Genomic DNA, 6,906 nt, shown 5'->3' with positions numbered 1-6,906 from the left:
ACATCCCTGTTGGACTGCAATTTGGAAGGTGCGTGTGTAGGGTTATGAATCCAAGAGGTGTCGACTCTCAGCAAGATACTGTTTCAAGTTTATTGACTTTAAACATCCCCTCTGGCTTTTCCCTTCGCCTGCTGGACGGGTTTTAAAACCACACACACACCTTTTGTCATACTGTTAAATCTTCAGAACTAATGTGGTACTGCTCCTTTAAGAGTTCTCCCATTGCGTGACTGACCAGGGCGCTGCAGGTTTGTCCTGGGCGTTAAAAGCACTTGATCCCCTTCTCACGCAATCCCTAGAGCAAACTGGCTGTAGCTCAGCCGCTGCCCTTTCACCTCTCTCCCCACCGGAGTCAGCGTCCTAAGCCATTGATCTCCTATTTCCATTCACAGCATGTGTGCAGAGCATGTAGGATGCATATTTGAAAGATAAGCTTATTTCTGCACTACCAATGCAGCTTTCCCAAAGGATTTCTGTGTCATTTTAATATATTCCAATAGTATAATAGCCAGTGCTCTTCTTGCATTGTAGGTCTTGTTATTAATTTAGAAGGTCTGATAAAACACAATAATAAACTCAAATAATTTAAAAATCAGTAGCTGATCAGACAGAATATTCAGCGAGTAACTGTGATTTTCATGTCTTTTGCTTGTATCTCGTACTAGTTTTTCTTATGGGTAAGTTTTGGTTTTCCAACTTTTGCTGTACACGTGAAAACTTTTGAGGGCACATTCAAAACCGTGCGTATCAGTTTTCCAGATCAGTCCTTGATCCCTTCTCACGCAATGTCCCCAGCTGTCACCTATCGATAAGCGCTTTTTTTTTTCCTTTTCTGGAAATTAAAAATGAACTTTTCTGCACTCCGGCATCTCCTCCCCCTCTCTCTGTTTGTCGCCCTCTCCTACCCCCACCAATTCCCGGTACGTCGGTACAAGTCTCCAATAGCAAAACCCCAGCCAAAAAGGCTTCTCACGCAAAGCTGGGCAATTTTTAACCCGCTGGAGCTGGGGCAGGTGCAGGGAGGACTCACTTGTGGGTACCCAGCTAAACTTTAACCAGACACTTCCCTTTCGCCAGTCTTTTCTCCCGTGTCCCAGTGCACCCACATAACAGCCCGTATCTCTTGGCAGGCACTATTCCCCCCCCCCCTTACATAGACCTCCGTGCAATCATATTCACACTAATGGAATCACAAGCATTAGTGTGTAAAGATCCCAAACCACAGGTGTCTAAGTAGGGACTCTGGAGGTGCAAAACACATAAGTAATATACATTAAAATGCATTATTAATAGGGAAGGATATTAGAATGTTAAATAACCTATTTTAAGAGGAGATATAAAGTCTGTTTATGAGTATTTCTTGGGGGAAAGTTAGCTTTTTTTTTTCTAGTTCCTAAAACATTCCATTTGGCTTGCTCATAAAGATGGATGATTTTCCTCACTGAATCAATGTTTTTTAAATCTGGGTTTCTCTATGTTCCTATTGAAAACGTATGATCACGCTTTTGGCATTTTTTTTCTGTCTGACTGGGAGCACTGGAAGAAGCTCAGAGGTCTGCTGCCGCCATCCTGTTTGAAACTATGCAAATTGATCTAGAGATTTATTTTCAGAGCTTGCAAATGGCTGCAATAAAATAAATATATGTAGCGAGTACGGAGTAATTTGCGCAATAATACATATTTGCAGGGCTTTTTTTGAGGGAGTACTTGGGAGTACTGAATACTGGCACCTTTTCCATTGTCTGCTAAAATTGACCCATGGTCTCCAAGTTTTAATGAAAGAGCTCAGCCTCTACACACCAATTCTGCCTTGTCATAGATTCTGTGACTGGTTGCAGGGGGCCAGGCTATTGTGGGATGGGTCCCTCAATGATCACCCCACCCCTGAAGAGTTGCCTGGCATTTGAGTACTGGCACCTTTTTCACTAGAAAAAACGCACTGCATATTTGCATGCAATTAATTATGTTATGCTATTAAAACATTTGCACTGCAAGCTTAACAAACACAATGGCATTGGAGGAACAGCCTAATAGACTAGAGTATCAGGCGAAGACCCATCAAAACCAGGAGTCAGCTCCCTTTTCTCCCACTGACTTCTTGAGACTGTAAGTAGGTATCTTCAGCCCTTAGGTACTACTTAGACTGAAAGCTCTCTTAGGTATAAAAATAGCTCCCTTACTTGGATTGGCCTTGAGCTTAGACTAGGGAGGCGAACAACTGAAATTAATTCCTATCTGCTTTGGTTTTGAAGCTTTCATTTAAAATTCTGGGGGGACTTTTACTAAGGTGCAGTAGCGTTTTTAGTGTGCACTAAACACTAGAGATCCCATTGGAATATATGGTAATTCAAGTTTAATGTCCCAAACACTCATCAGTTAAATACTCCTTATTGAAAAATAACTTGTCCACAGTCAATGTTTATCATATCCAAAGCTAGGTTGCAAAATTAATTCACATTTGTATGAATTTTTCTAAAGGGGATCATCAGAGTATCCTGCAGCACACACCATGTGGGAACTACATCCATCTGTAATAATGGTGTTGCACAAATTGTCATAGATCCGCTAATATATTTTGTTGTTATTATTTTTTTACGGAGATTTTTTTTTAATCTTAGTTATATCTTTAGCATTCATGCAATAAACACAATAATGGAATTCAGATGAAAAATTATAGCACTTAACTGGCAGTGATTTTTCACCAGGAGAGAAAAATGGCATTTAGCACATGCTTATTTTTAGCACAGGCTAAACACGCTAGCACACCTTTGTAAAAGGACCCCTAAATGAGGTATGGAGTATAAACTTATTTAAGGAAATAAGTGACACCTTTAATGCCAAGTATGGATAGCTTTTCAGAAGAGTGAGCTAGAGAAACATAATTCCGAATAAATTCCAGGAACACGGATAAAGCAATCTAAGGGTTCCTTTTACTAAGCCACGCTAAAAGGTGGCCTGGTAGGTGTGGTTTTCCCCACCACTGAAGCCACTTTTAGTACAGCTGTTTTTTCAATTAATGGCCATGCACTAATTTCTGTATAAGTACATAAGTATTGGCACACTGGGACAGACCAAAGGTCCATCGAGCCCAGCATCCTGTTTGCAACAGTGGCCAATCCAGGTCACAAATACCTGTCAAGATCCCCAAAAAGTACAAAACATTTTATACTGTTTATCCCAGAAATCGTGGACTTTCCCCAAGTCCATTCAATAACGGTCTATGGACTTTTCCTTTAGGAAGCCATCCAAACCTTTTTTAAACTCCGCTAATCTAACTGCCTTCACCACATTCTCTGGCAACGAATTCCAGAATTTAATTACAAGCTGAGTGAAGAAAAACTTTCTCCGATTTGTTTTAAATTTACTACATTGTAGCTTCATCGCATGCCCCCTAGTCCTAGTATTTTTGGAAAGCGTAAACAGACACTTCACATCTACCTGTTCGACTCCACTCATTATTTTATAGACCTCTATCATATCTCCCCTCAGCCACCTTTTCTCCAAGCTGAAGAGCCCTAGCCACTTTAGCCTTTCCTCATAGGGAAGTCGTCCCATCTCCTTTATCATCTTCGTCACCCTTCTCTGCACCTTTTCTAATTCCACTATATCTTTTTTGAGATGTGGCGACCAGAATTGAACACAATATTTGAGGTGCGGTCGCACCATGGAGCGATACAATGCCATTATAACGTCCTCATTTCAATTTTCCATTTATTTCCTAATAATACCTAACATTCTATTTGCTTTCTTAGCTGTAGCAGCACACTGAGCAGAAGGTTTCAACGTATCATCGACGACGACACCTAGATCCCTTTCTTGGTCCGTGACTCCTAACGTGGAACCTTGCATGACGTAGATGCATCACTTTGCACTTGCTCACATTAGCCTATGTCTATTAGCATGTCAGCCCTTACCGACACCTAATTAGTAGGCAGAAAGGGCTCGTGCATTAACCATGTGCTAATCGGAAGGTGTGGGACAATGTTGCTGCTCTAACCGATTAGCACTGGTAATGCCTACTCTCTGCCCCAAACATGTTGCTAGCACTGAAAAAAGTTTTTTTTTTAGTGTGTAGGAAGCTTGCGTGGAAGCCAACACTACCATAGCCTGAGCATGTCCCGCTGTAGCGCATTTTCCCACATGGTAAGCACTCCCATAAGTGATTCCTGACGCTTAGTAAAAGCGTTTATGTGATATGTGTTGTGGAGAATAGGAGTCAAGAAATAGAATGATAACAGCAATGACTCCAGCTTGTAACTTATCATTTCTGGTAGCATTAATAATAATAATCATCATTATCATCATAACAACAACAACATTATAACACCTGTATAATTCATAAGGTTGCAACTGAGCAAATAACAGTGCAGTATAACACACAACAGAGGGAGGTTAAGTGACCAACCTTCAAGGTTACACATAGTAACATAGTAAATGACAGCAGATAAAGACCTGTACAGCCCATCCAGTCTGCCCAACAAGATAAACTCATTTTACATGGTATGCAATACTTTATATGTATACGCGAGTTTGATTTGTCGCTGCCATTCTCAGGGCACAGACTGTAGAAGTCTGCCCAGCACTGTTCTTGTACCAAAAGTTCTGAAGCTAACGTTGAAGCCCCTTAAAATTTACACTCCAGCCCATCCATATGTATTCAGTCACGATCAGGGCATAGACCGTAGAAGTCTGCCCAGCACCAGATTTGCTTCCCAATTACCAGCGTTGCCACCCGTTCTCCGCTAAAATTCTGTGGATCCATTCCTTCTAAACAGGATTCCTTTGTGTTTATCCCACGCATGTTTGAATACCTTGTTGGGCAGACTGTATGGACAGTACAGGTCTTTCTCTGCCATCATCTACTATGTTACTATGCATATTACCGTACACAGGGGTCCTTTTACTAAGCTGCAGTAAAAAGGGGCCTGCGCTAGCATCAACCTGTGTTGTTGTTTTTTGACACACACCAAGGCCCCCTTTTACCACAGCAGGTAAAAGGCTGTCTGTTTTTCTGGAAAAGAAATGGCCATGTGGTAAGTGAACCGCTTGCCGTGTGGCCATTTTAGGGGTGCACTGATTGCCACCCATTGAGGTGGTGGCAAGGGTGCTAACCTGGCCGTAGCTGGGTAATGCACGGCACTACAAAAACAGAAACATTTTTTGCAGTGCCAGAAATAGGTGCGCTGGGGGTGGGAACTGCTGCCGGGCTCCTGGTGGTAGTTCCAGATTGGCATAGGCAGGGGCGTAGCCAGACACCCAATTTTGGGTGGGCCTGGGCCCAAGATGGGTGGGAAGAAGAACCCTGCCTCATCCCACAGATGATGTGGTCTCTCCTTCTCTCACCTGCATGCCATATGGTCTCTCAAATATCCCCCCTCTCCCGCATACCTTTTAAATAGAAGATTTTCACCAGCAGCGGGCAGCAACTAATACACACTGCTGATGTTGGCTCCATACCCTTCCCTCTGATGCAACTTCCTGTTTCTGCCTAGGCAAGAATGCATCAGAGCCCGTGCGAACAGTATGTATCAGTCGCTGCTCACTGCAGGCGAAGATCTGCTATTTACAAGGTGTGTAGGAGGGACAGTTGTTGGGAGTTTTTGGCTGGTGGGGCTTGGGGATCCCTGCCAGCCACATCACAGGTATGCTGCTACTGGGTGGGCCTGAGCCCAAAGTGGGTGGGCCTGGGCCCACCTTTGGCTACGCCACTGGTGTAGGGCAAGCTTGTTAGTAAAAGGGCCCCACAGTGAGCTGAGCTACAATGGAACCTGGACCTCTCCCTGGTATAAAAATAGCATTTGATTTCCATAATGTTTTTACTTACTTTTTACTGATTCTGGCCTTACGTTATGAGCAATAGAAGTTTGCTCCAGTTTTACTCGGATACAAGATTTGCGCCACTGTTTTCCTCACTACAACGGAGTAAAACAGGACAGGTGCAAATCGTGTGAACCACTACCGCTACTCAAGAAACAGGACGCAAGAAGGAACCACGTCTGAATTATCATATCATTTTTAACACGGATCTCTGCTTGGAAATCAAAACAAATAAGGACATTTCAAAGCGGACGTGAAAGACCTCAAATAATCCTTAAAGTTTAAAGATCCCTTAACTAATTGCTATTCAGGAATGACCAAACGTCTGACTTCCCTTAATAAAGATTGGGATAACCCTGAATTATCTGAGTAAAATAGATACCCCGAAACGTGCTGTGACCTGCCAGGATCTCTGAGTCTATCTTTAAGAACTAGTCTTTCAGAAGTTCTCTACCAGGACTGGAAATCCTAAACTTTTCTCCAAAACCTGACACCCCTGTGCACGGGAATTGGGACGCTTAAAAAAAAGTTCTCTCTAAAGATAGACTCCCGACACATCGAAGAGTTGCATCTAATAATGAAGACCGTAGAACCTCTCTCAAAAGATAGCAGATAGTATGTTGAGTTTTGAAAAAGTCGATTGACTCCATCTCTCTCTCTCTCTCTCTAAGATTCCCTAAGCATCCAAAGACCTAAATCTCTGTCTCTGGATCATCTCTACGAAGGGCTACTTAGGGCTGCCGCCATTTCGTTTTCTGAGATCAAAGGTCATAAACCTTTCTGAGGAGTCGGGGTCCCATCCCTCGCCGAGATTGGGAATTGCTTAATTGATGACTGTAGGACAGACCGCACGCATTTTGTGATGCTCTGTTGCTCCCTGTTGCACTAAAGTTTTGCAGCATCCCGTTCTGGATGGAGAGCTTGGATGCTGCCCCGTTCCATTACTCATCCTGTATCAGGTTGTAAATATCACCATTTTCCAAGTGTTTTTTTACCTTTGCATTTGCATGTTTATATCTTTTCAATCTGCCACTCTATTTGCCTTTAAAATCTTTCACTATACACATGCAACTGGTACACCTGTCTTCC

The sequence above is a fragment of the Microcaecilia unicolor genome, chromosome 1 (assembly GCF_901765095.1).
Source record: "Microcaecilia unicolor chromosome 1, aMicUni1.1, whole genome shotgun sequence".
Classification (NCBI taxonomy): domain Eukaryota; kingdom Metazoa; phylum Chordata; class Amphibia; order Gymnophiona; family Siphonopidae; genus Microcaecilia; species Microcaecilia unicolor.
Note: the sequence above shows the minus strand (reverse complement) of the source record.